The sequence below is a fragment of the Acromyrmex echinatior genome, chromosome 1 (genome assembly GCF_024713525.1).
Source record: "Acromyrmex echinatior isolate Ae372 chromosome 1, ASM2471352v2, whole genome shotgun sequence".
Lineage (NCBI taxonomy): Eukaryota > Metazoa > Arthropoda > Insecta > Hymenoptera > Formicidae > Acromyrmex > Acromyrmex echinatior.
In genome coordinates this window covers 13477329-13503976 of record NC_141852.1, presented here as the reverse complement: position 1 = coordinate 13503976, position 26648 = coordinate 13477329, and the positions used below count along the sequence as shown (strand labels likewise).

The 26648-nt window shown below is 33.8% G+C and overlaps 1 protein-coding gene and 1 long non-coding RNA gene across 3 annotated transcripts in view; one reads left to right on the top strand and one right to left on the bottom strand.

Annotated features, from left to right (window-relative positions):
* LOC147910986 (uncharacterized) overlaps positions 1-26648 on the top strand; it is a 486594-nt gene that overhangs the window by 272343 nt on the left and 187603 nt on the right. Inside the window, exon 4 of one of the 2 annotated variants that reach the window (XR_015544267.1) lies at positions 1165-22899. The exons of the other annotated variant lie outside the window; for it this stretch is intronic. This is a non-coding gene — a long non-coding RNA (uncharacterized LOC147910986). Of the gene's footprint in view, positions 1-1164; positions 22900-26648 lie in introns of those variants that run through there. 2 annotated transcript variants of the gene reach the window in all.
* LOC105146913 (uncharacterized) overlaps positions 1-26648 on the bottom strand; it is a 318339-nt gene that overhangs the window by 184941 nt on the left and 106750 nt on the right. The window lies entirely within an intron of this gene.

The following is a 26648-nucleotide window of genomic DNA, read 5'->3' as shown; positions in this document are numbered from 1 at the left end:
ACTCGTCGATAATTCCTGTCTTCGCCGAGCTTCCGTTGTTCGAGCCACGAAGTCCTTCTTCTCCCTAATCTTTCTCGCTCTCCGCTTTGCCGCCGTCGCCGATCTTTGCTGCAGCTCCATCCTGACTCGTCCTTTTCTTTCTTCCTATAGCCTGCGGAATCTGCCATCTTTATTCATGAGGCAAGAACCATCCCTTGAGGAAGTTGAACGAGCATACGGAATGGGCGAGGATTAGGAGAGGGAGGTGGAAAAATGCTAAATTAGTTGGATCCTGTGGGAGTTGATGGGAGCGGATGATTGCCACGGCCACGCCGGTGGCGATTCTCGCGTCGCGCATACATGCATTTTTATCTCCGTTGCGAAGATCCTCCTTCATGTCTTGTTTCGCCCTGGATCTCACCTCGCCCGCGACATCCATGTTTTACTTTAGATGCGACTTTATCGCTTTGTCCCACATATTATGAATAGAGACTACCGCTATCGAAACTTGAAAAAATTTGAGCACCACCGTCGTTGCGATGCGTTATAAGCTATGAGTTATAAGCAAGAGTTGCATCAAGATCGACATTCTTCCGGAAAATTGAAAAGAATTTCTTAATTCAGGAATATCTGTCTTACTAATAAAATCGCAATCAAAAGAAAAGTAATCAAAAATTTAACGAATTCGCTTGAAATCTACAATTTTCCCCGCTTTTATATCGATAATGGCGTCTGATACAAAATAAAAGTGCTTTCTCGTTCACATTTTTGACATTCGTTAATGTTCCATTATTTAGGAAAAAAAAACTTTGTTGAAAATGTCACACAGAACTAATCACAGAATTTTAATAAGTTATTATTGGAGTTTCACAAGTTTTTTTCTCCATTTTAACAGCATTGCAGCAAAATATACAATTTTTATTCATATTAAGCTTTTAAAACGCAGGATTTTTTTTTTCCTTTAAAAAGGAAAAGGCGGAAGGAATTTTACTATAATTGAACGGTCATTTTCATATTATATCTGGCTAGAGAGGGAAGTTAGAGACAGGTAACCGTACATTACTGAGCGCTAATTACTAATCTCGCAGCGAGCCATTAACGCGTTTTCAATTGTTCCACCGTTCTGCACAGCCTCATCCGTTTTCAACCCCCCGACGCCTCTAATTGAACGTTCGGAGTTTTCAGGATTTTTCCCGGTCGACCACCTCCCAACATGGACGCACCGACACCGACGCCGGCCGGCGATGTGGGCGGACATTCGTTCGGAATGCATTTGAGCCCGAGGTCTGGACCGAATCCAGATTCGCTCGTTTTCTTTCGTGTCGCATGGCCTTTCTAGCCAAGGCAAGGTCCTGCAGCCGACAGGCCGATATCGCGCGGAGAATTGATTACTATTGATTTCGTGGATCGTCGCCGAATCGTCTTGTGGTGAATCTTAGAAATTATGACGACTCCAGTTCTACATTCATCCAAAGGCGAGGTCTTTTCTTTTCAGATGCAAGTTAAGAAGATTCATTTAAAGTTAAAATAAAAGGATTAAAAAATATGACAAATACGTTGAGAAACGAAATGATTAATTTAAAAAGAAAATTTTTTGAAAATGATATGTATACTTCTTGGCTATATTATTATAGACAGATTTTTTAATAAATTTATCTTGACTCTTGAATAACCGAAAATGACAACTATTTTTATTTTTATATATCTAAAATAAGATTTCTTTTTTATTTGGATTTTTAATTAATAAAAATATAGTTTTGATATTCATAAAATAATCATTTATTTTTGTAAAATAGAAAGATACATATTTTTAAAAATTTTTTTAAGCCACTGTTAGCAGCGATTAAAGCTTTGATTCTAATAATAATGTTTTGTAATGTTTTTGATAAATAAATCAATTAATTACTTTATATAATACAAATAAATCTTTTCAAAGGCATGAAATAAATATTTATCTATCCATTACATATCTATATTTAATAGAATATATAATAGAATAGAAGTATATATAATAGAAATAAAAAAACACATGCGCATTTTTTCCTGTCGCTACTAACAAATTCATATTATTTTTGGACATTATAAGTGAATAATGCATTAAAACTAATGCATCCATTTGATAGATAGGTAATCGAATTCTATATGTTCCTACTAAATTTGGTGATTTTTTTCTAATTTTTTGCTGAATCCAGAATTGACAATTACCGATCACACTTAAAAAAGCAAACATTTTTTAATGTTAATAAAAAATATGAGACACATTCAAATATTTATATAAATGCAGTAAAGATTTTTTAAAAAGTGGCATTTCGCGTATACTGGATACATAATATGTATTCAATATGTAAGTATATGTTTGTTTCTTTTTCGTAAAAAATGTTATAAAAATGAAAAATAAAATGATCCATTGTTATAACAATATAAACATGTTTACTGACATATAAGAATACACAAAGAATTATTTTTTCCAAATAATGGACTTATTTATGTATTTCCTTATCTCCTTATCTATTTATTTTCACGACATTTAGCATGTGAATTTATGATCTGGAATAACAAAAGTACCAAAAAAACATTACAATCGATGTGCGTACATTATGGTATATCTAGGTTGATCATAGTGATCCTTACAAAAAGTTTTCTCTTTTTGATTATAAAATATTATAACAAAAATATAAACTAAATATACAATGTTGTATAAAGTAATGAAATGTTGTGTAAAGTATACTATATAGACCTACAATAACATGAACTATTGAAATTAATAATCATCTTTTGGTAGTTCTAGGAAGCAATTACTTACTACGAAATATTACATTACGACTAATGATATTCTGCATTTCGCTTTATTGATGATAACAGAATGAGCAAATTGAGCAATAAACTGATACAGTTCAGTCAGACGGATAATCTGCACGAGCTACTACTGCTATTTGTTGAATTAATCGTGTAATTATAATACCTACAAACAGGGCTTTGAATGCATGTTCGTATTGTGTCCGATTACTTTAGTTGTTTTTTTTATATATTTTAACTAATTACAATGACAGATGGATTATAATTTAAATCTGATCTTTGGAAGTCAATAAATTGTAAAAAATATAATACATTTAATAATATATATGTATACAGCTATGTAAAACTGTAGAAAGTTTATATTCATTTTCTTCTTTTAACAAATATTTTTGTTTATGTTAAATATAAATTTTATATTTTACAAGTTTGACCATCAATGATGAGAAATATGAGCGATTAATGGCAATAATGCAAAATACTAATAAATGAATCGAATGAATACATTAATTTTCCGTAGCACATTGCCTCGGATTTCATTCTGCCTTATAATAAAATATCGCGCCGATACAACGATAAGATTCAACATCATGAAGGACGGATGATTTTTCCAAATTGTCGCATACTGGTAACCGAAGGGACCCAACTTCTGCACGGTGGTGCATGTCTACACGCAGTCGGCTTTTCATAATCACCAGCAAAAATGAAATGTACGCGATGTCAAAATAATGAAGTGCGTACACGGCCGGGCACTCTCCGAGCGGCTCGCGTGGGATTTACACGTTGAGAAGACGAATGAACGTACGGATGCGACTCGACGACGGGGGTTGGCATATTAATCCCTACCTACTATTTCATCCTCCTGCATTGCCAAAAGGCATTGCATGTATAATTCAAAACAGTAATGAAGATTGTTTGCATAGCGTAAGCCGATAAGCGAAATGAAAAACATTAAAAATATCAGACAAAGAGAGATAGTTTGTGCGAGCATTAGAATGTCGACTTTCTATACATTTGCGTCCCTAGGATTTTTCAAGCAATTCGGCGTTTAATCGCGTAATAAAAAAATTAATAAAAATGATAAGAATGGAACAGTATCACTCCCTGAATGATTTTTAATGATTGTGAAACAAAAATGATTAAAATGCCATTGGTTTAAGAATGTATTTTTATTATTATTATTAAATAATGTAGCGTATCAAACTACTTCATTATTTCACAATGGTTGGTCTGTACGTTTATCCGATTGTTCGTCTGCAAGATTTCTTCAAAACGGCTTAACTTTTTAAAATTATGTTTTCGGGAATAAATATGCATACAGCAGAAATGTTCAAATTATATCACTAGGACAGTTTAAAGATATTGTAACGTCCGAGATATCTAGGATATTTGTATGATATATTCGGAATATATATATTTTCTGCTGGGATACTTACAGCCTTTTCAAGTGCAGTTGATTTGAACTTAATCCGATTAACCTAAAGTATCGTGACCGTATCAGAAATCGAATTTGACGTCATTAATTTGACCTAGGTTAAGTTTGAACCTAACTTCGCTCGAAAACGTTATTAAGGAACCTTTACCGAGGTAAATTAGTTAACCATAATGGGGTCAAAAGTCGAGATCAATGAGATTTTCAGTAATATAGAGTAAACCCAAACAGCTTAACTTTTTCAAATTCTATCATATTTCGACATTTTTAACGAAGTTTGTCCAAATTAATCACAGGTTTTTCGCCGCATTACTTATAGTTACAAAAGATTCCGTTGCAAAAGATTTATTTTGATTGATCAATTATTTTTTATCAAATTGAAAAATAGTTTTTTCTTTTTTAATTTTTTCAGTTGTATCATTTTTGACGTATATTATAAATTTAATGGGAGGTTTTTAACTTTGCTGCTTTAACTTCTCTTGCCTCGCGTTATTGTATTGTCGCCTCGTGCTCGACGACGCATCGGGAAAAGTTATGCATAGCCAAAGTCGCTCAATTATACTTCGTTATTGCTTATCATGGAAAGGGCGGAGTCTCCGTCTCTTGCTAAAGAATTTGTCTTACGTCGTGACCTTCGACAGGTTTCCTCATCCTTGACAAAGGAAGGGCCTGCCGAGAACCATTTGGATTTTAGACGAACAGGGGTTTCAGAGCCAGTTGAAGACCCTCGGACGCTACAAAGGGATCTTAACAAACTACCGCACCGTTTCCGTGCAACCATCGTGTTCGCTCTGTACATTCTCCTCCTATTTTCCTTGCGGATTATCGCACTAGGGGTTGGGGAAAGCGGAAATCCAGCTTCCCCTTAGTTTCAAGGCAATTCAGCGGCCGAGTTGTTAACGACCATCTAATTTACCTGCTGCTCTCTCTTTCCTCTATTAATTTTCACTTCTCCCTCCTCCTCCTCCCACTCTCTTAATTGTTAGAGCGTACTTTTTTCTTCACTTATTTCCGTAATTTCAAAATTATCTTGGTTATTTCTTATACTTTTTTGATGTGCCATAACAATCCAGGGATAAAATCCTGCCACGAAGTAATAACATTATAACGTACAAGGTGCTGCGTAAGGTGCTGTAGCGAGAAACGTCTAACTTTAAGTACATCTTTCCGGAGAGTGAAGCTCGGATAGGTAAACGCAGGTTTCACAGGAGAAGTTTACAGGCATAGGAAACTCCCCAGGCCTCGAGAGTTCTCCTCCTAATCCGCGAACGTTATACGATGTACACGATACACGAGCCTTTGGGGCTGCAAACCAATAAAAAGGAAACTTTGACATATACCAGTTCTCGCGCGCATAGGATCGTCTATCGGTGTAACATAAAACTTTGAAGGTAACATGAAATATATTAATTATTCAACGCGAAATCTCTGGGATTGTTCATTTTATGTATGGAGGTCATAAAAAAAGAATACTATGTAATAAGCAGAGGGTAGCATGCGATATGATGTATGCTATTATTCCATCCATTTTCACAAGAACAACCTCGAAATGTATTTGATCTTCGAAGGGCACTTTTATCGATCATCGACGCAATCTCGACGAAGAAGCTGGTTGCAATCGATGGCTCGGAGAATTCTCTCATGGCATCGTCCTCGAGATTTCTCTTCCATTCCTCTTCTCACCCCTCCACCGATAAACGACCGTTTTGCTTTCATGATACACGAAGCAAACGTGACGCGCAGTGGAAGCGCGCGCTTGCGGCTCTTGGCCGCTCGTGCCGCGAATACGCGGGCTTGAACAAAATGTACCTGGGCGAGATCTCGTAAATGACGATGGAATCGTCGTTGTGCATCGTTTTCGCCAAGAGACAGCCTTGTGCGATATTTCTGTGCTAACGCCATTCTGCGCAGGTAATACGCCCCGATGGTATCAACGATAACATTTATATCCAGAGACCTATGCGCGGATACAATGATTCAAAATAGATCTAGCTAGAATCCTAGAAAACCAGAGATGCGACATAAAAGATTTGATGAATTGTTAAAGAGTTAAAGATTGGTTATTGTATTTGATTAGTCCATGACGGACGGCAGCAGAATTACTTGTAGAGGTGTACACCCATAGAAGAGTTGGCAGAAAAGCCTAGGCAGAAGGAATTAACATATTGGTAGCAAAATAATTTAGTCAACTCAATGTAATATTTTGGTGTTTTTAGGACTTTATCTAGTACTAATTATTTACATCGTAAGTAACTTAAAGTACTTTCGCAGTCTCAACACTGGTTTACCAGTTTGATGAATGAGATGTTGCCTTCTCGTAAAGGTCAACTCATTGATGAGAATTTCAGATTTGATGCCAGCTTTATTCTATGCTCATCTTGAAATAGTTTTTTAATCTTTCAATGAGTGGAAGATTTAACAATCCTACTTGCATGGTTTGTCTTCACCATAAAAGCAGAGCATAATAATATACTCATTCATAAACATTTATCACCTTTAGTTATTCTTATTACACCTTTATTTTTTTAAAAATCAGAGATTTATCATAGAAAGTATAATCTGATTGGCTAAAGAATCAGAAGAATTACGATGGGCTATCATAGTAACAAAAGAAAATGGCATTGTGATCACATGACTTAAATAGCCAATCAATAATATTTATTGTTTTATCAGAAACAAAATGATGGCAACAAATTAATCTAATCATTGTTGAATTTCTGATTTTCTAAGACCCTATTTTAGCGAGAAAAATAGTAAGCTTTTAAGTTGGGTAGAATTTGCATTAAAGTTACAGGCAGTCTATTTTAGATCACTAAAAAATAAAATCTGACCTAAAGCCAGACCTCTCAAATATCAGATAAACTATTATAATTTTCGTCGAATTTGGAATATAGGCCGCGGCTTAAATGCAGACGTAGCCAATTTTACACATTAATTTTACACGCGTTTGCTAAGGATTTTATCATGATTGTTCTCCTTCTCCTCTTTCCACGATAAAAAGTAAACTTCGGTCGATTCATTCCTTGAGATAGAATTTCCAAAATTCACGATCTCGGATATAATTGCGGCCTCTAAACGATGAGTTCATAAATGAAGAAGCTATACGAACTGCTGTGCGACTTTAACGGATAAGAGATTCCTTTATCCCGAATGGGCTGCGCGCCGATCTCTATCGATGAACGCGATCCTTATCTCGGACTTTATGATCCTTTTAGGACGCGTTTGTGCGTTCAGTAGCGGAATTTATTCGCCGCTCTCCCCCTATTTCTCCCAAGACCCAACGAAAGCCGGCCGATAGAGTTTCTCAGAGGGTAATCTACCCTCCACTCGAGAAACATTTTATGACCCGGAAAGACCGGATAAAATCGTGGCCGAGCGATGGATATCAGCGTGATAACATCTCTTTTGGTCAATCGATGAGAAACGAAATAAATTCATTATTTATAAAAATTTAAGAAAACTAATTTATGTAGATATCATTACATATCATTAAATGCTTAATATTTAAAATTTTTGTCACTAACTGGTACATTTACCTTAAAGGCATTAATTAATTTTAAGAAACCAAAATGACATAAATATAAAAAAAGAATGAAATGTGATATGAATGTTAAGATAAAACCTTCTAGCGTATTTTCTTTAAAAAAGGTATCAGTTTGCGAGTTATTTCCGTGTCATGATATATCTTTAAATATCAATATTTCATAAACATTGCATTTCACTTCGTCGGGAAATAACATGATATTGTATCAAGTTTGTCCTAATAAAGTAACTTTTCATCCTGATGAAGTAAACTGCAATATTCGAAATGTTGTATTTAGAAATGATGTATTAAGATACGGAGATAACTGGCAAACTACATATTATATAATACTTCTTTAAGATTGTATCGATTGTACAGTCCTTGCAAAATTTTAAAATTATTATAGAAATGTATTAATATTTATACTTCCCATATAAAAATAAAAAACTACTAAAATAATATTATACATACAAAAAATTGAAATATATTTCACAACATTTTTTTATAGTTTATTTATTGAATTATTATATTACGAATACTTTTTATTGCTATAAGATTTTGACGTAAAACATGATAAAAAATTTATTTTTTTATGTAAATATTTTATTTAATTAAAATTATTTATCTAAAGTCTTACTGCTTAATTATTCTGTAAATAAATAAAGTTCACATTTTTTTACAGAAAAACTTACAGTATACTAAAAATTTACAGAAATACTAATTAGTGAATTGTAATAAATGCTTAAAAATTTTAATCGTTCAATATTCATAAGAAAATTGAATTTTTTTGTCATTATTTTTTAAAAATAAAGTTCACTTTTCTATTTATATAAATTTTAGTTATTTACAGAATAACTAAACAGTGAATCATATTGAAACTAATAGTAAATTGCATAAATAATTCTAATTATTCAAAGTACATAAAAAATGGAAATTTTTATCATTTTTTATGTTGTTAAAATATTATAACAGAAAAAAATAATTTAATAAATAAACTATTATATAAAAATGTATTGTTAAATATATAATGTTATTCATTAAATGGTTTTATATGTATATACATAGTTTTAATATTACTTTTATATAGAAAATATCAATATTAATTAATACATTTTTCATTCAAAATTTTACGGGGACTACATAGCCAATGCAACCTTAACAAATATTAAGTTTATTTTAATAACAATAATTCAAATTTGCAAATGTAACACGAAGAATATAATTGAGTGAGTCCAATAGACCAACGTTAGCTTCACAAAGTTAATAACGGGTGCGCTTTTGCAACGACCGGTTGCGCAATCGATTGCGTAGATTAATGCAAAATTGATTGGTTCGATCCTGCCGCCGGGCGCGTCTCACATTATTTTCATTTCGAAATTCGCATCTCCCATGGTCGTGCGCGAGCTGTTTAATTATAGTCGGGGAAAAACTTGGTCGCCTGCGGCGAGTTACATTTAAGGAGGAGTTGAGTAAACTTAGTGAATAATTTCTACGGGTACTTAGTCAGACATTTAATCCACGCGGGAACCTTGATTATGCACATCGCGAACTCGCTGTATAAGCGGCATGAAATATGCATTAAGCTTGAAAATCAGCACGACACCCAGTGTATTGATTATACATTGCGCATTATGCGCCGCGCGTCCGGATTAAAGTATTTATTTTCACCAATAAATCAAAATAAATTCTCGCCTATATATTATTCCCGGTAATGTATGGTAAATAATTTCTCATGTAATAATGACGGATAAATAATTCCTTGTCAAACTGCAGGGCGGCCCCAAATTTAACGCTGATTTCAATGAACCATTCGTAATTACACGTGTGTTTAAGTACCATAGAAATCGCAGAATGTATCTCCCTCAAATTTCACGTTTATAATTTAATAGTAAATCACAGCGCAAATGGAAAGCATACGTGAATCAGTACTCGATAAAAATTATCATTGGACTCTAGATGAACCACGCGATAAAATGTTATAATTTTCAATTGAAATTTTACAGTTGAAAATGTACCAACATTACTATCATAAACGTTGATGCTCGACAAACATCAAATTTGCTCCAACGACTTTTAATTTCGTTGCAATATTTATTTTGCATACTTATCCTACGTTATTGTACTTAGTTTATATTACAGTTTAATTTTACCGATTAATTATTTCACATAAATTTGTTCTACGTCGTATTACATTTATAATGTTTTAATGCGTAAATTGAATTCTTTTTAATAAGGTCTACATAGAAAAGATACTTAGAATATTATTTCTTTAATTATGTTCTTTTGGTTTAAGTTTATGTGATAATTATATTTGATTAAGTTTATGTTTTAATTTTAGGTTCTCAATTCAATGTTAATTTTAGATTTATAAACAAAATTATTGCTGAAAATTATTTTCATCTTGTGGTACATGTAAATATTTGTTATTATCATTGCTTCTCAATAAAGTTATTATATTAATTTTGTTATTATTATACACTATTCCGTTTAAATGCAGTCGAGAAGACGAAAGTTCCGTCGTACAAAAAATTCGTTTTTACACATATCGAATTAAGTTATTTTTTTCTTTACCGTCAGTCGGATCAATGTCGTAGCTCGTTCATTTGCTCGCATTTAGCGAGATCCAACGAGCAATCCTCTCGTTAAACTCTATTCCTCTACGCGGTACACTGCACCGATTTGCTCTTCATACAGTATGAAGCGTCCACTAACCGCAGCCGTCAAAATGGTACAGGCCCGTCGCCCGTTGATTGGCTATTACGTACCAGCATTGTCCACGTACTCGGTAGTGTATTGTACGCTGTAGTATGTTTACTGGAATTACTCCAGCTAAATCGACAATACAGACCATCCGCGGGCGACTGTGGAATGCAGCTCGGTGCGCATGATGCATCGCTGTAAACTTCAACGACGTCGCCAAGGTATCAGCTGGCTGCGATCTGGCAATACGGTCCAGCGGAACAATACGGTTTAGTACCATTTATCTGACTGTTCCGCATCACTTCGCAAAAATTGTACACGTATTTGATGAAACACGCTGGTTTTCGAGCCATCAGCTATACGGTTTCGTCGCATAAATATCGAGCGAAATTGTTACGACATGACTGTATTCATCAGAATAAACAGTTACAAAATAAAGAAGATAACGAAATATATTTGAATTTTCTTTATCAAGATTACAATGAACAATAAATTCTGATGAACATTTTGTTTCTAGAGTAATGTGTTTCTTGTAGAGCTTTTTACACTGAAAAAGAATATGCTTTTCAAAAAATTCCATTATTCTTTAATTTTTAAAAATTCCGTTTAGAATTTCTTATGTAATGTCGCAAATTCATAATATATATAATATATGCACATATAGGAAATTCAAATTTTTTTTACAATATATGAAAATATATTGTAATTTTATTATTTATATACAACTTTAAGTGCTATTAAAATGATAAAATTTATTGGTAATATTTAATGTAAAAAACCCACAATATAAATGACAGGGTTGGGAAAGTTGCTTTAGAAGTTATTCCAACCCTGGAAATACGTCATTACCAATTACAGGCGGCAACATTGCTTTCGTAGTCGACGCTTTAAAAATTCTTCGCTCGCTTATGATACCACTGGGATAGCCCCGATAAAGTCGCTGTAATCCAAACGCACTTTGATAATATCGCCTGACTCTCTATTCCGATGATTAATCCGATTTCACTCCCGCCGCAGGAGTCTCGATACGAAAAAAAAAAGCCTGGCGGGCACCTCGATACCGCCGACCGTCGAGTTTCCGTGTCTGATAAAAATCGCCCACCATTCTGCATCGCAGAATTCAACAGTCGAACCACCTGCAAACAGTCTCGACAATGCGCACACATCGGACGATGTACGTTTTGCTCGTGTCGATCGTCTGGGGTAACAGTTACACACCGCGTTATGGTGGCGCCCGGGCCAGCAAAAATCAGTCGTTATTTTCTACACGCGCTCTAATTTCTCTGACTGTGCCATGCACGGTTCGTTTTCCCGGTATAAAAACCGAGTATCATCGCCGATACAACGCGATATTTCTGTCTTCCTCTCTTTTTTATTTTTTACTTTGTTTGTTCGCTTTTATTCTGCACTTTTGCCACCGTGCCTGGCGGTTGCGCGTCTCGGCCGTCATTCAATCAGTATTCTGACGATTGTACAGAACGATCTGCTTTACCCCGATCGTGATTAAGGACTCATTCGTCTCTCCCTTTTATACAATTACGGCGGTCGCGCGCGAACGACAGGAAGGAAAATTCCTTGGGGATTCTTTAAAATTCTGATAGAGTAAGTCTCGTTTGGAATTGACTGAAGATCGACACGTTGGCATTTGTGCGCTCTTCTCTGCAGTCTGATTTAATGCGCTACAATTTTCAGCTCAGAGTAGAAAATTCAGTTTTTGTATAATTTACAAGTCAAAGTACACGTGACAGTTCCTTCCATCGCTTTCCAATATATACAGAAAAAATAATTTTGTATTGTGTTAGAAATGGTTCGTTTCAAATTTTGTGTTGAATTTGTAATATATCTATTGATAATGTATAATATAATAACAAACTCAAAGATAAATGGATAAAATATATGTTATTTAACATATCATAAATATTAATTTTAGTAAAAAAAAAAATCGGAGCGTGTAGTGCTCGAATGCAAGAGGAAAATTACAGAGAAGCGTTAAATATAAGTTTCCAGGAAATAAAAATTGAGTTAATGAAACATAAAAGAAACGTAAATATTTTTTTTTACATCTAGTTGTTTCAATTTTCACCTTCTGAAAGTTTTATTTACGTTTCTGTTACTCGCCCTTCTCACGTTCAACTTAGTAGTTTTTATTTTCACATTCAAAGGACATTCATACACTTGAGATTTGGAAATGTGTTGTTTTGAATTGAGCTTGCAAACGTTCAATTAAAATTTCTCAAGGCTTAATTCTTTCTTTAGTGAAAAACTTGATGATACAGCGTTGCTCGAGCCTGTACTCTAATTCTCTCTATGTTGCTGCTATTATTTTATAACCATAAATGCGCCTCGATCGCTCCTATTCTATAGCTGAAAAAACTCCTCTACAGCTACGAGAGCTATAAGAATGCGGCACTCTATTGTTTCTCGGAGTAATCGAAATTTCCAAACAGAATCACTTTAAGCCCAGTTTTACAACTCACAGTTAACTCTTAACCGAGGTTCAACTTGTTTCTCATCTCTTTTCAATTTTAGAATTGGAAAGAGAATGGATAAGTTATGTGACATCAACACAATGAGAATTATAAACACCGCATGATGATCGATAAATTCATATTCATATTTTTAGAGTGAAGATCGCTTGTTTGAAACACCAGGATATCGCGTTTGATTTTAGTTTCATCACGACAGTCTCGATGTGATATGAACCTCTCACGTTTCTCGGCTGGTTTTCGTCGATCCGGCTGGGGCTCGAGATCGTGAACATTTTATGAGAAACCCGCGCGCACACGACGCGGCTCGAATTCGGAAAGTAGCCGACCATGCCGTTATTAGAAGGATCAGTTTCCGCCAGTCGGAGATAAAGGCAAAGGTATTAACGAGAAGAAGAGAGGGATTCTTACATCGCACGATCGCCCTTCTCTATGACTTTTTCGAGAGGAGGCCGAGGGGAGGTTACGGCGAGATCGCACCTCGTCACACAGCCCGAAGAACTTCTTGGCGGGCACTCGGATCACGTACTCGAGAGTCGAAGCGCCAGGGGATCCCCGACCACAATTATTTTCGGCTTAGGCAGTAGAGGCGAGATTGCTCGGGTCTGACATTGTGCGATTGCGCCGTCGCGTCGGACAAGGTAGATTATTGCGAACGTAGGCATCGTCGCGAGGAGAACGAGAAGGCGACTTTTGCCATCGAACTGGCTTCTCGACGAACGTGCGAGAAAGAAGAAAATATTTAATTAATCCTACAGCTGCGTCATAAGATTTTTTTTCTTCATTATCGCTTTGCGAAAAGAATTGATGATTTATGATCACAGTTGCCACCTCTTCTTTTTGGTTGGAAACTACGGTTGAACGAATTTCCGGCTCTCTATCTAACGGAAAAAAATCTCTGGTTATCGCTCTCAAAATTTTGATGACTGTTTTTTAGGTGTATTGATATTATGATCCTCCCTCGGATCCTCCCATTTACATTATTGCATAAAATGTAAATGGGAGGGTTTTAATACCAACTTATTTTCTTTAATAATTATTTCTAAGTTAGAGTCCTATGTTTTGAAGATAAAGCTTGCAAGCTTAACTCCTAGTATTCATGTATTGCTGCTCGTGAAATACAATACATGTATAACGCACGTGAAATGCGTTAAAAAAGCATGCATTTGATTGAAATATATGCATGAAAACCAATGCATAATTTACAATCATATTCACAATATCACAATATAACATACACTTTATTTTATATGAAAATTTTAAGCGAGTTTTTTTTAAGTGATGATAGTACTGCTGCTACCTATTGTATTATTGTAACGGAACTGAACTTCTAATGCTATGCTGTGCAATTATATCCTATAGATCTCTCAATCATACTATTTGTTTATGGATCACATTAGAGAGACAGCAATAAATGTTCAACTGAAGCACTGTACAGAATGGATATTAAGTACAAGATTTTAAAGGATGATTTCTCGCACAAATGTTAAACGGAAACTTCATATGATTATATGTCCGAAACGACTTAGTTTTAAAAATCCAGAGTGTCAAAGTTGAAGGAAAATTTTGTCTTTTCCAAAAATTTCGAAAACTATTCGAGTTATTTTAAACGTTAAACACATAGCTGTACAAAGTTTTGGAAAACACAAAATTTTACTTTTAATTTGAACATCTTGTATCTTTGACTACTAATAGCGAATTTAATTGGACGTACTTAGTGCGCACTGGTGCACACATTAAAGCTGTCGTTCACACAAATTCATATAAAAATGTATGTTTAATATAAATATAAAACCGGATTAAATTGTGAAATCCATAATACATTTTATTGTGCTGTTAAATAAAATATGTATTATTTTATAATTTGTAATATTTGCATTTTACTTTTACATTCATATTAAGTCAGTGTATAGGCTTTAATATGCACCAGTGCGCACTAAGTGCGTCCAACCGAATTCGCCATAAGCTGTTTCGGACATATGAGCTATCAACATTATTGCATCATTCTATCCTTGTTTTACCTCTGATTATAAAAATAGAATGATACAATAGTCTATATCAATAGCTAATAGCGCATTCTTCGAATACAGCCATGATCATATGAAGTTTTTATCTTGAATTTATGTGAGAAACCACTCTTTAATATCTTCTATGTGAAGATATTGTAACCGAATGTTATATTATATCTATCGTAAGAAGTATAGATGGACCGTATAAATGGACATATCGTAACAGATATATTTAATGTAGTATCAATTTAACTTGAATTTACGTACATTTTTTTTCCAGTCACAGAGAATGTTATTGCAACTAGTAATTTTTTCATGTAAAAATAATTTCCGCTGTGGTTATCAATCTCTGGAATAGTAGGATTTTCGGAGAGCCGTTGATATTCAGTAAAACATTAGTCAAAAGGTGGCAATCATGATTACGATTGCGATCTCTTACACGTCATAGCTCTCTCTCTCTCTCATAAATGTAGGATGCATGGTTAATTGCTAGCATTCTATCACACCTACACGTATAACTATTATATTACTGTTTTTTTTTGTTGCTTCAGAATATTTTACGAGCGAACCACTCGTAAATATTATTGTGATCCATCGATATATTGACGTCGCCGCACGTCAAAACGCGCATTTGCGTAATTCGTTGCGTCACGATTCTCGCATCGTTGCACCCCGCCGGAAAAAAGAAAATAAAAATCGACAACGACAGGGTTACATCCGGTGCGAGTTGCATCAGGGTGTCAGACTCGTTCTTTGTCTGTCTCTATTCTCTCTCTCTCTCTCTCTCTCTCTCTCTCTCTCTCCCTCTCTCTCCCTCCCTCTCCCCCTCCCTCCCCTTCTCTATATCGGCAAATAAAAAAACGGTACTTTAGTGCAAACGATTCACGTCCGGAACGTGTTACGATCTCGCGTCGAGAATTTCGCGCTTTTCATCCATTCTTCGATGTGTTGTACAAATTCGGGAGTTGGCGTAAAAGGGAAAGAAAAAAAATATGGGCTTTTACTCCCTTCCGGAGCATCAACCAACCGGATGTATTAGAGTCGAACATATTTTTTTGCAAATTTATCCCCCGTAGCACATGAAACTTTGGCCATCTATGAAATTCTCATCCTCCTCTTTTAAAGTGAATCAGTCGCTTGTGATTATTTCTAAACGTGCTTGTTCTTAATATCAAATGTAAGCGCGTTTCATTATACACGGCCCCAGGGATGTATTTATTACGAAGAGCTAATTTCCGATGTCAAGGAAAAGAGCCGTAGGCGATGCAGCAGGTTACTCGTGGCACTGTTGTTAATCAGAGATCGCTTTGATGAATTATTTAGTATCCCTACGCGATGAATACATATTCGACCAGAACACACAAAAATAAATCAGAAAATAACAGATTGTTTTCAGACATTACGTTTTCGGACATTTAATCGATATTACAGGATTATAAAACGTGAGGCATTCTCGTGAGAATTCAACGACACAGAAAACTCTTATACTTTCAATACGTTTAGTTAACAAAGTAATGTTTATTAATACATCTTAAATATACACAATTGGAAAATTTGTTTATATTTAACATATTTCACGTATTCTAAACGGTATATTTAAATTTTTATGTCAATTTAATACAAGGTGAATAAGGAATAACACAAATATGGAAAAAAATTAATACAAAAAATGTAACAATAACTGAAAGGGGGAAGGGAAGAGGATATCAAAGAAATATCAAGAAGTCCATCAATACATCAATTGAATGAATACAATAATATATAATGGTGACAGAATCGTAATTACTTTCGTTTCCCCGATTATGGATGCACTCATCGAGTTTCCGCTTTGTGCACCGTTGACGATGAACGTTATGCGCTGTATGGTTGCTATCTCAATCGAGATTTTAAATCGAATGACGGTGCTTTGCCATAGCAGCTCCTTCTCCGTTCTCGCCGTAATGAAATCCAAAGTGCTAACCGACATCTATGGCGCCAAACGTAGCTGGTCTGTGATAGATTATACTGATCTATCATCAACTTGTGCGGATCACTTTTAAGAATATACTCTTTGCCCTTCTATTCTCTTTGTCTCTACTGCTCCAAGGTATTAATTAATTACTTTTCACTGAGTAATAATTATTTTTTCGGACATTTTTCGAAATTTACTAATTTAAACAATAGTAAGTGAAAATAGACTGAGAAATGTTTAACACAAATAACTGAGAAGACCATATTCAAATCAAAACGAATCTTGGAGCTTAATTATACTTTGCGTGAATTTTAATGTCTAGTTTTAGCGAACTACGTGCCAATTACTTGTTTTAAAACAGTCTCAAATTGAAATTGGAGTAATGTTACAAATTAAACTGACAAGCAATTTAATCCTTCGTATACTGTATCTTTTTTAATCCAGCAAAATTTCACTCTCAAATTTCTTAGCATCAATTTTTAAATTTTTGTTAAATACAGATTTTAACATTTAAGTTAAATTACTATTTATATACAATATACTAATACACCAGAAATATTGAAAAGTAATCCGGAATTTTTTTTAAATTTGTTGAATGTTTAGAACAGTAAAAAAATTTAGGCTGAACAAAAACGATTCAGAGTGCCTGAGAGTACAAAGTAAGTAAAAATATGTGTATCTATGAAAGATTGATAATACTGATGCTAATGTTCATCTTTAAAATATAATACTAAGGACTTATTGCGAAAAATATCACCTCAGTGCAGCCTCAGGATTTGAATCTGGACCGACCTCTCTACATTTTGTGACTGATTTATAATCACATCGCCGTGTGCTTCGCGCTGTCTTCGACAGCTTATCAAAATCCCAGCAACGCTCTCTCTATTGCAGCATAATAAACGTCAAAAAAATTTCCTTCGCGACCGCGTTCAACGAGCGGCGCATAAATCATGACGGCGACCGGCGACGTAAGGCGGCCGATCGTGCGAGGCAAATTGGAAGCTGCGAAGAAGCGTCGGACAAAGTGCGCTCGACAATACGGCCGGTATATCGCCTCGATAAATCAACGCTTCCACCGTTCATCGGAAAGGAAAAAAAGATGAAGAGAGGATACTCTTTAAGGTAAATGCCAGCTTACTCGTCGTGTGCGAAGATTATAGTTACATTGCTAATATCTTGGATTTGGATATATAATGAGGCATTGTAAACGTGCAAAATATTTCATGTTTGTATAAGCCTAATTGTACAGTAAAAAATATATTATTTTTGTATTAAAATTGATCTTTATTAAAATTTCTGTGTTGAATTTTAATATATTTAAGTATTAATTGTTTTGACATAATGTAATTGTGTTATTTGAATAGTTTGTGTTAAATTGATATTTATCATTTCTTATTACTAAAGTATTTATGAGTAAATAAAATAAAAAGAATAATGTAATAACATAAAAATAGAATTTCGAATTGCAAATTCTGAGATAAATGAATAAATTTTGTTAATTTAATATATTATAAATGTTAATTTTTTGAAGAAATATGCTTGCACAATTTGTTTCTAAATTGTGCTAGTATATATTTTTGTTAAATTTTTTGTAACATTTGTGATATTTTATTATAAAAAAATTAACATTAAAATGTAATACTGACACAATGGTAGCAATTAATTTTCCAATATATTTATCTTATGGTAAATTACAAATTTAGATGGATTATTTGGAACATACAAAATATGTTAAATGTAACACAAATTTTTTAACTGTATATTGGTTTATATGTTCGCCCCCCTCCTCTCTCTCTCTCTCTCTCTCTCTCTCTCTCTCTCTCTCCTTGATTTATGTTTTTCCTTAACTCAATTCTAAATTTCATTTATTTGGGCGTGGATCCTACACCGATCGATATTGCCTGAGGCTTTCGTAATATATATAGGAGTAGGAGGGTTAAAAAGAATATACGTCATCATATGAATCACAGAAGAAAGAAAAATACTAAAGACATAGATTTCAAGAATCACTCAGTCCTCTTATAACTTGATCTCCCATAACCAACTAACTCCCTTTCTCTCTCCCTTTCTCTCATACGCAAGGCGCCCAATTTCTTTTTTTTTCGTTGTTGCTCTTTACGGTGTCGCGTCGTATTACTTCTTACAGGGAAATTTCCGAAGAAGAATTTTGCAAACAAATGAGGTCGTTATCCTACTGCTGGAAGCGACTGGGAGAATTAATAAAAAGCAGTCGCGCGCTTTAGGGATGGCTCGACTGCTCAATGAAGGACAGAAAGGACGATGAAAATCAACGGCAAGAAAGAGAAAAAAATTCACTGAGGGACACTCCCCATTAGGATATGGGGGATCGAGCCGCCCATTTACACAGGATATTATTTTCCATGAGCGCGGACGTGGGTCGAATGAAAACGCTGTGGGGTGTCGACATGTCTGAGGATAAGCAGACTGGTGATGTTGGTGATTGTCATCGCTCATGCGACAGGGAACAAACGTGGATGTATGTGTATGTGTTTGTAGGTAAGAGATGAAGAAATAGTGGTTTAGCACCTTAGCTATCTTTTGATTGAACCGAATGTTTGATTGAACCTTTTCCCAAATGTTGCGGGGTTTTTATTATCTATCTCTCTTCATATTTTCTTTGTCATCGTCCTTCTTTCTTCTTTTCTCATCGCTTGCGAATGTGTTTCGGAAACGAGGAACATTCTCACGGATTGCGGATGTTTCTCAGGCGAAGCAATCTGATGAAAGCAATGTCATTAAGCGAAGGAGGAAGGAAGTCACTAGAATGAATTGAAGTAAAAGTTGAATTGCAATAACCATTGTTTTACAAAACAAAGAAAATCAATTAATTTTATAAATTTTCGAAGTGGTACAAACTTTTTTGAATATACATCACGAATCCTGATTTGAATCCTGAATTGTTATCTTCATTTTTCAGATTGAAGATAGTTTTGGTATAGGAAGTTCTTAATTTGCGTAACTGACATTATTATGAATTGATAGTAAAGTACAGCGAGATGGCAGTAAAATGAAGCGACGATCGAAGGAATCTTTCGTCATCTCGTTCGGGGAGCAAAACGAATTCATTCTTCCTCTTGTTTCCGGTTTTATGAGATTTGTTAAAAAGAATGGCAAACTGGCGTCGTTAAGAGTCGACCTAATTACGGGCATCAAGAATAGAGAAGAAGCTTCTTTCTTTCACGCAAAACCTACCGTTGTTCAAAATCGCACCAATTATTCCATAGGTCATCGTTACCGCATCTAAATCCTTTTCTAAAAATTGGAAATTATTTCCAGTATGTAGAAATGAATAAAATATGCCATTACAGTCGACCTGGAAAATTAAATGTCTGCTGATATCAGCGAAAAGGACATTGAGTAACATAGGCAAATGAACCACAGGCAAATGATAATTTTTTGCTAATTAATTACTTCCGTCAGAAAGATGAAACATAAATATACATTCGGTAATGTAAAATAATTCTTGAAAGATTTATTTTCCTGAAAAAAAAGATAAAACGCCGAACGTATACTTTGTTGTAAAAATTACTATCGAAACAATAAAATAGTATAGTTTTGTCTTAATTTCTTTAAAATAGTATTAGTTTAATTATAATCTTTATCTGTGTGTTTAAATCTATTCCTTTTATAAAAGTAATGAAATATTTTTGATGTTACTTATTTTATTTCACTAATATCCACATATGCTTTTATTCCTCTTCGGTAAAACCAATATTTTTATAAAATCAATATGTTAAAATTATTAATAATATAAATAACTATAAATTATTAATAACTTCACTTAATTTATTATAATTTTCAAATTTTTTTACATCTTTCATTGCCTCTATATTCACGACAGTATTCGAAAAATTTTCCTGCTAGCATAATCTAACAATGAAAAAGTAAACCTCAATTGCGAACAAATCTAATTACCGTGATTCGTATTATGTAATAGTTTACACAATATTTGTTACTTGATATAACTCGATTGGAGTAATTCGAGTCGATCTAGTGTATAATAATAATAATAATAGTAATAATAATAATTAAGAGAATAGAAGCCGGCCAATCGATCGATCAGTCCATTCGAGTGGCTCGTCTCATTTCGGAGGAGCTGGAACCGTTTTCTTCTTAGAATCTCCAATTTATGCTGGCAATGGCTAGGAGGAGGGGGATGGGGGTTAGCTCGATAAACGTTACGGCAACGGAGAAATCACGCCGATTTATACGACGGCGCTTCCAGGAGTCATGCTAATGTTCCGAGCTAGACGTCTTTACCGTCCGCCGTCGTTGCTACGTCTCGCTTCTATTCTCGGTAAATAAGTAGCTCAAAAGCCTTCGATCGGCACGAAATTACCTTTCGCATTAGGAAAGGGAACGGCTGAACTTGGGCTGAATTGCAGTGAGCGCGAAACGACGGACGTTTATTCCCGTTCATTCGACGAGACGCGCGCCGCAGCAGCCCCTTGGATTTCCGTAATACTCGTAAATCGTGCAATCTTCCACCACATGTATATGTACATACATAGAAGAACACGCTCGCGCGCTTGCAGTGTAACGAGATGCTGGTTACGAGTTAATTTCTATTTTGGGTTTCGAGAGAAGGAGATCTAAAGAGTTAAACTCATGCCGGTATACGCGATCTCCACAATACGAATTTTGCTTGAGAGAAAATATATTTAATACGACTTTTCTTGGATTTTGTGGTGAATCTCGTGCGAGAATTCTTGTTAATGGAGCTCTTAATTTTCTCAGCGCTAAATACTTTTATAATTAAATATTAAGTTAAGAGAAAAATTTGGTTGAAAACAGAATGCTGCGTGACTATTTATATTTTTGACCTTTAAAATTTATTGAGTTTTAAAGTTTTTAAATTTTGACATTTAAAGTTTATTTTCTAACATTCCTTAAATTTTCAAATTTTCCTTTAATTTTTAATATTCAATGGTTAGTTTCAATGATTAGCTTCTTAAGGATATAGTACACGTATTTTTTAACAAAATAAAATTATGAATTTTTTAATATCTACATATTTTGGAAAATAATATCTACAAAAAGTTTAGTGGAATTAATTAAGTTTAGTGCAATTTAGAATTTGGATCAAAAATTATTTCAAAAAGCATATATGTTTTTAGAAAATTAAGATAAAATGAGGAAAAGTTCCATTTAAAGTATAAAATTATACTTATTAATTCATTTATATGAATATATATAATAGTTCAACATCTTAACATTCAAACCGTAGTGGCGCTTCGTATTTAAAGTAATGTATTTAACATAAACGGTCTTGTTTCCAATCTTGTATAAAATTATATTGTGAAATATAATTATTTAACTGTTTGTGTGTGTGTGTGTGTGTGTGTGTGTGTGTGTGTGTGTGTGTATACATATAATATTCATTTTTATATGAATATAAATTTCCAATTTCAGTCACCTTTTACAGAGACTGTACATCTGATACATTTGATACATCTTTAAATTCTTGTTAGAACATTCGATATTTTTGTATTTGAGAGAGACAAAGAGAGGGAAAATCAATCAAATAATTTAAATGAAAACACATGGATAGAACTTGCATTACGTGCGATCGAACGTAGGAAAATATCTCTGACTTATAGTCGCATCTTGTGAATAGCAAAGCTGCTTATCATAGTGTCGATATTTCGTAAATTAACTGTCGAATTCAGTTTCGCCAGAGCTGAGATAAAGTTGAAAGGAATAATGGTATTGACGCATCTGGCAACAGTAGCTTATTGAATATCGTATAGTACCGTTGAGGATTGAGAAGCTCCCTGTATACATTCGCGAGCCATCGAATAATATTTCGATAATGGCTAAAGCGCATCTCGCAATAACGTCGCTCGTACTGCAAATAATTCCTCTGGGATTTTGCCATCAAGCATTAATCTTGATTCAAGAATTTTGACCTTGACACCGTTATCAAAATGCAATTTGTATTTCATGAAATTATACAATTAAAAAATTTGTATTGAATTTAATACAAATGTCTCAAACGGTCCAAATTTTTATATTAATTTAACGACATAAGTTAGGAAGTAACATATTTCGTCTCTTATGTTAAATATAAAGTAAAAAATTAACATAAAAAATGTAACACTGACACAATTCGTAAATTATAAATAGAAGCACATTTCTTCAGTAAAATTAACATTTATAGTAAATTAGTCATCTTTATATTTTAAAATATATTATTTTTATGTTAATTGTTCACATATTCATAAATTGTGTTATTAAAAAATATTGAATATCAATTTAATACAAAATTCATTATACTATTTTTCGCAATAAGTCCTTTATAAATTTTTAAAATGCTGGTAGTCATCATTATCAATTCCATGATCAATTTAATTATAATATTATTTTATTTTTATGATTGCGTTTCAAATCCGACGGTAAGCGGCGCGCAGTTTATACTGAATGTATTTAAAATTTACATATAAAAATATTAGGCACTAAAAGCTAGGCACTTTCCTTACTTTGATTTATTAACACAAAATTTTTGAATAAACAATTATATGTTAAAAATTCAACACAAAAATTTTAATAAGAATCGATTTTAACACAAATACATCACAGTTAAATTATAATATCAAGTTTGAGCTAATTGAAATTTTTTACGTACAACGTTGAATCAATTTTGAAAATGAAAAGTGATCTGGCACAACATTTTTATAAAAATTCAGAAATCGATAAAATATTTCTTATTATTATAGTACAAGTAAAAAGAAATAAAATAATCACGTCTTCGTCGATTTCTGAATTTTTATAATATGAAAGTGTTTTGATGGATAGCTCTTCGCTTTCAAGATTGATTTGATGTTGCACGCAAAAAAATTCAATTAGTTTAAGCTTGATATTGTAGTATAAATACGACGCGAAATTTAATTGTTATTTGGTAAGCTGCTCCCCATCCTTCTTGGTGGTAAATTCAATTTTGCAAATCCTTTACTGCTGCCCCGGTGGTTATAATCTTCGCGAAATCTCTATCCGTGATTTACAAACACGCCTTGCGAATTGCACTTGACGTAACGTTCTCTTCGTACCTCATCAACCATACGAAGATCTTCCATACATAAAGAATAAAAAATATTTGCAATGTGAGCTTTGTTATCTTACATCAGCTTCTAAGAAGTTTGAACTCTGTCCTGAATCTACTATTCAGAATTTTCGTCAAACAATTTGTCGACGAGTTTCAAACACGAGTTTACGTCGCTGTATCGAATGTATACCATTATTTAAAAAATTGATTTATTATTACACGCGTAAGTGAAAAAGGCTATTCGATCAAAGCGGTTCTTCGTGCCTAATTATATTTTTTTGTGAATTTATGCCTTTTCTGGTTCAAGCTAACTGTCCGCCGATTTGTTATAATAGTTTTGAAACATAGCTGTAAACCGAAGCCAAAATAGTATTAGGTGTTGGAATTAATTCGTAGCGTTTTACAAGTGATGGGAAGTACTTTCATTAATGTATTTTTTAATGCTCATGTGAAATAAATAACATTCTTTCATTAAAAAACGCTACGAATTAATTCCAACACCTAATAATACAAGAAATTTTTAATAATTTTGATGTTCATAGACATCTTAGAAGAATCTTAATACAAAATCTGTAAATAATTTAATGATTCATTATTAACTTATCATTTAACATGAAAAGATAAGGATTCTAGAACAGCAAGGGATTTACGTTAATTTCGCAATAGACGTTATCTTTAGCGGTGGTTGATAGTCAGTCTTCAAGTAGTCGATTGAGCGGAAATTACCCTTCTCGCGGACAATTACCGTACATTACATTCACCGGAAGTTTATCTCCCCGTAGAGCATTGTGGGGTCGGTCGTGTCCGCGATAACGTAACGTTGACGTTTACGCTAACATCTCGCCGGGTGTATACAGCAATGCCTCCACAAAATATTTGTTTGTATATTCTATTATGTATACATGAATCAATTAGCAAATTAAATATACTGGTATTTAATGAACAAGTTTAGCAATTATTAAATACAGATTATATAGCTCGCGGTTAATTAGGCTTTTCCACCGATTGCATTATTCTGATCAATGATTAATTTGTAATACATCCTATTACATTATGCCAAATTAATTGATAATCACGCACGTAGCATGTACTAACGAGAAAATTAGATTTATTTTGCATCAGAGTCTGTTTACGCGAACACCTCGATGCGTTACCATTTCTTTTTATATTCGGCTCTCTCACCATTTTATTCTTCCACGTCCACGACGGTGAAAAGGGTTGCGCTCACATGCACACTCGAGAAAGAAGATAGGTACTCTAAAAGAAATTAAAAGTTTCTCCTTTCATCCGCGGAACCGGCTAATGTATTTACGATCCTCTCGCGTTGGAAAGTTATCCCTTTCCCCGTTAAAGTACTGCTTTCGATTATTCTCGCGCGCACGGATAGGAAGGAGCCTCCCGCGAGAAGTCGGTAATTAAATTGCTTGATTAACGCTGATAATTATTCCGCAAGTTCCATCGCCGGAAACATGGGAGAAAGAGAGAGAAAGAGGTAGAAGTGGAGCGCTAAGAATTTCCCGGGAGGTAGACGTGGCGCGGTGTGGCGGGCCGCTGACGGAGAAAATCTCAGAGCAAATTTGTCCCTGGCAGTAGGACAATATTTACACGGATATTAGATAATTGGTACATTCCGGAGATTTTCGCAAGGAGATGTTTCGAGGGCTTTTTAACCCTTTCCGAAGAATCGATTCCTTCGAATAGATATTAAACTTTATTTTCGTAACCGTAAAGTGCGTTGAAAAATCTACGCTTTTTGAATAAAAAACTGAAGATAATCTTGTAACCCTAAAGCAATGTATTTTAATCTTCTGCAATTTGTAGCATATTAAGTAATGATTAAATTTCTGAGCTCAGATGATGATTAAATTTCTGAGGTGCACATATCTAATGATCAGTGCTCAGCATAGATCTTTTCAAATAACATTCAGAAATAAAAATTAAAGTTCTAAAATTTTTATCTTTTATCTTATCGTTTTAAAAGTTGATTTGATTGCAATGGTGATATCACTTTGATTAAAATGTAAACACAATATAATTTAGATAATTTTCGCAATTTTTAAAACGTGTTTTATCCCGCTTTTTTACTTATTTCTAAATATTTTCGTTTTTTTTTTCACCTCTTCTAAAATTGTCGCTGCACATTTGAAGACTCTCTGCGACGTATCAGTATGGACATCAGTCACGACACTTCAGTTGAAAAACTCTGCTCAAAATAACACACTGGATATGGCATACTCAGATTTTTTTTTTAATGGCATTTCTATAAATTTAGATGCGCTTTCCAGCAAGAGATACAGATGATATAGTGTAACATAATGAATCATTATATTCTTGTTTGCTAAAATTAAACAAAGATGAAATTATCATTGTATTATTATGGATGCTTTCTCTATTTAATAATACAAATTACAATATCAATCAAATATCATTTTATCTTTGTTATTCATGAAATGGAAAGAAACATAGAACGACATTTGTATCGACTTGTGTCACAAAATAAAAGACACTCTAAGTCTCTTGCTGGGAGCACCATTTGAAAGTTGACTATTCTACCTGATAGATTTGAACACGTTAAGAAATTCTTTCTCTTTGGCATAAAGAACAATGTTAATCAATAAATGATTTTTAAATGATAACGATCGAAAATTCTCCAAATGTGTTGTATATTTTTGAAAATATTCGACTGTGATATATTTTTTTCTATAAAATCAA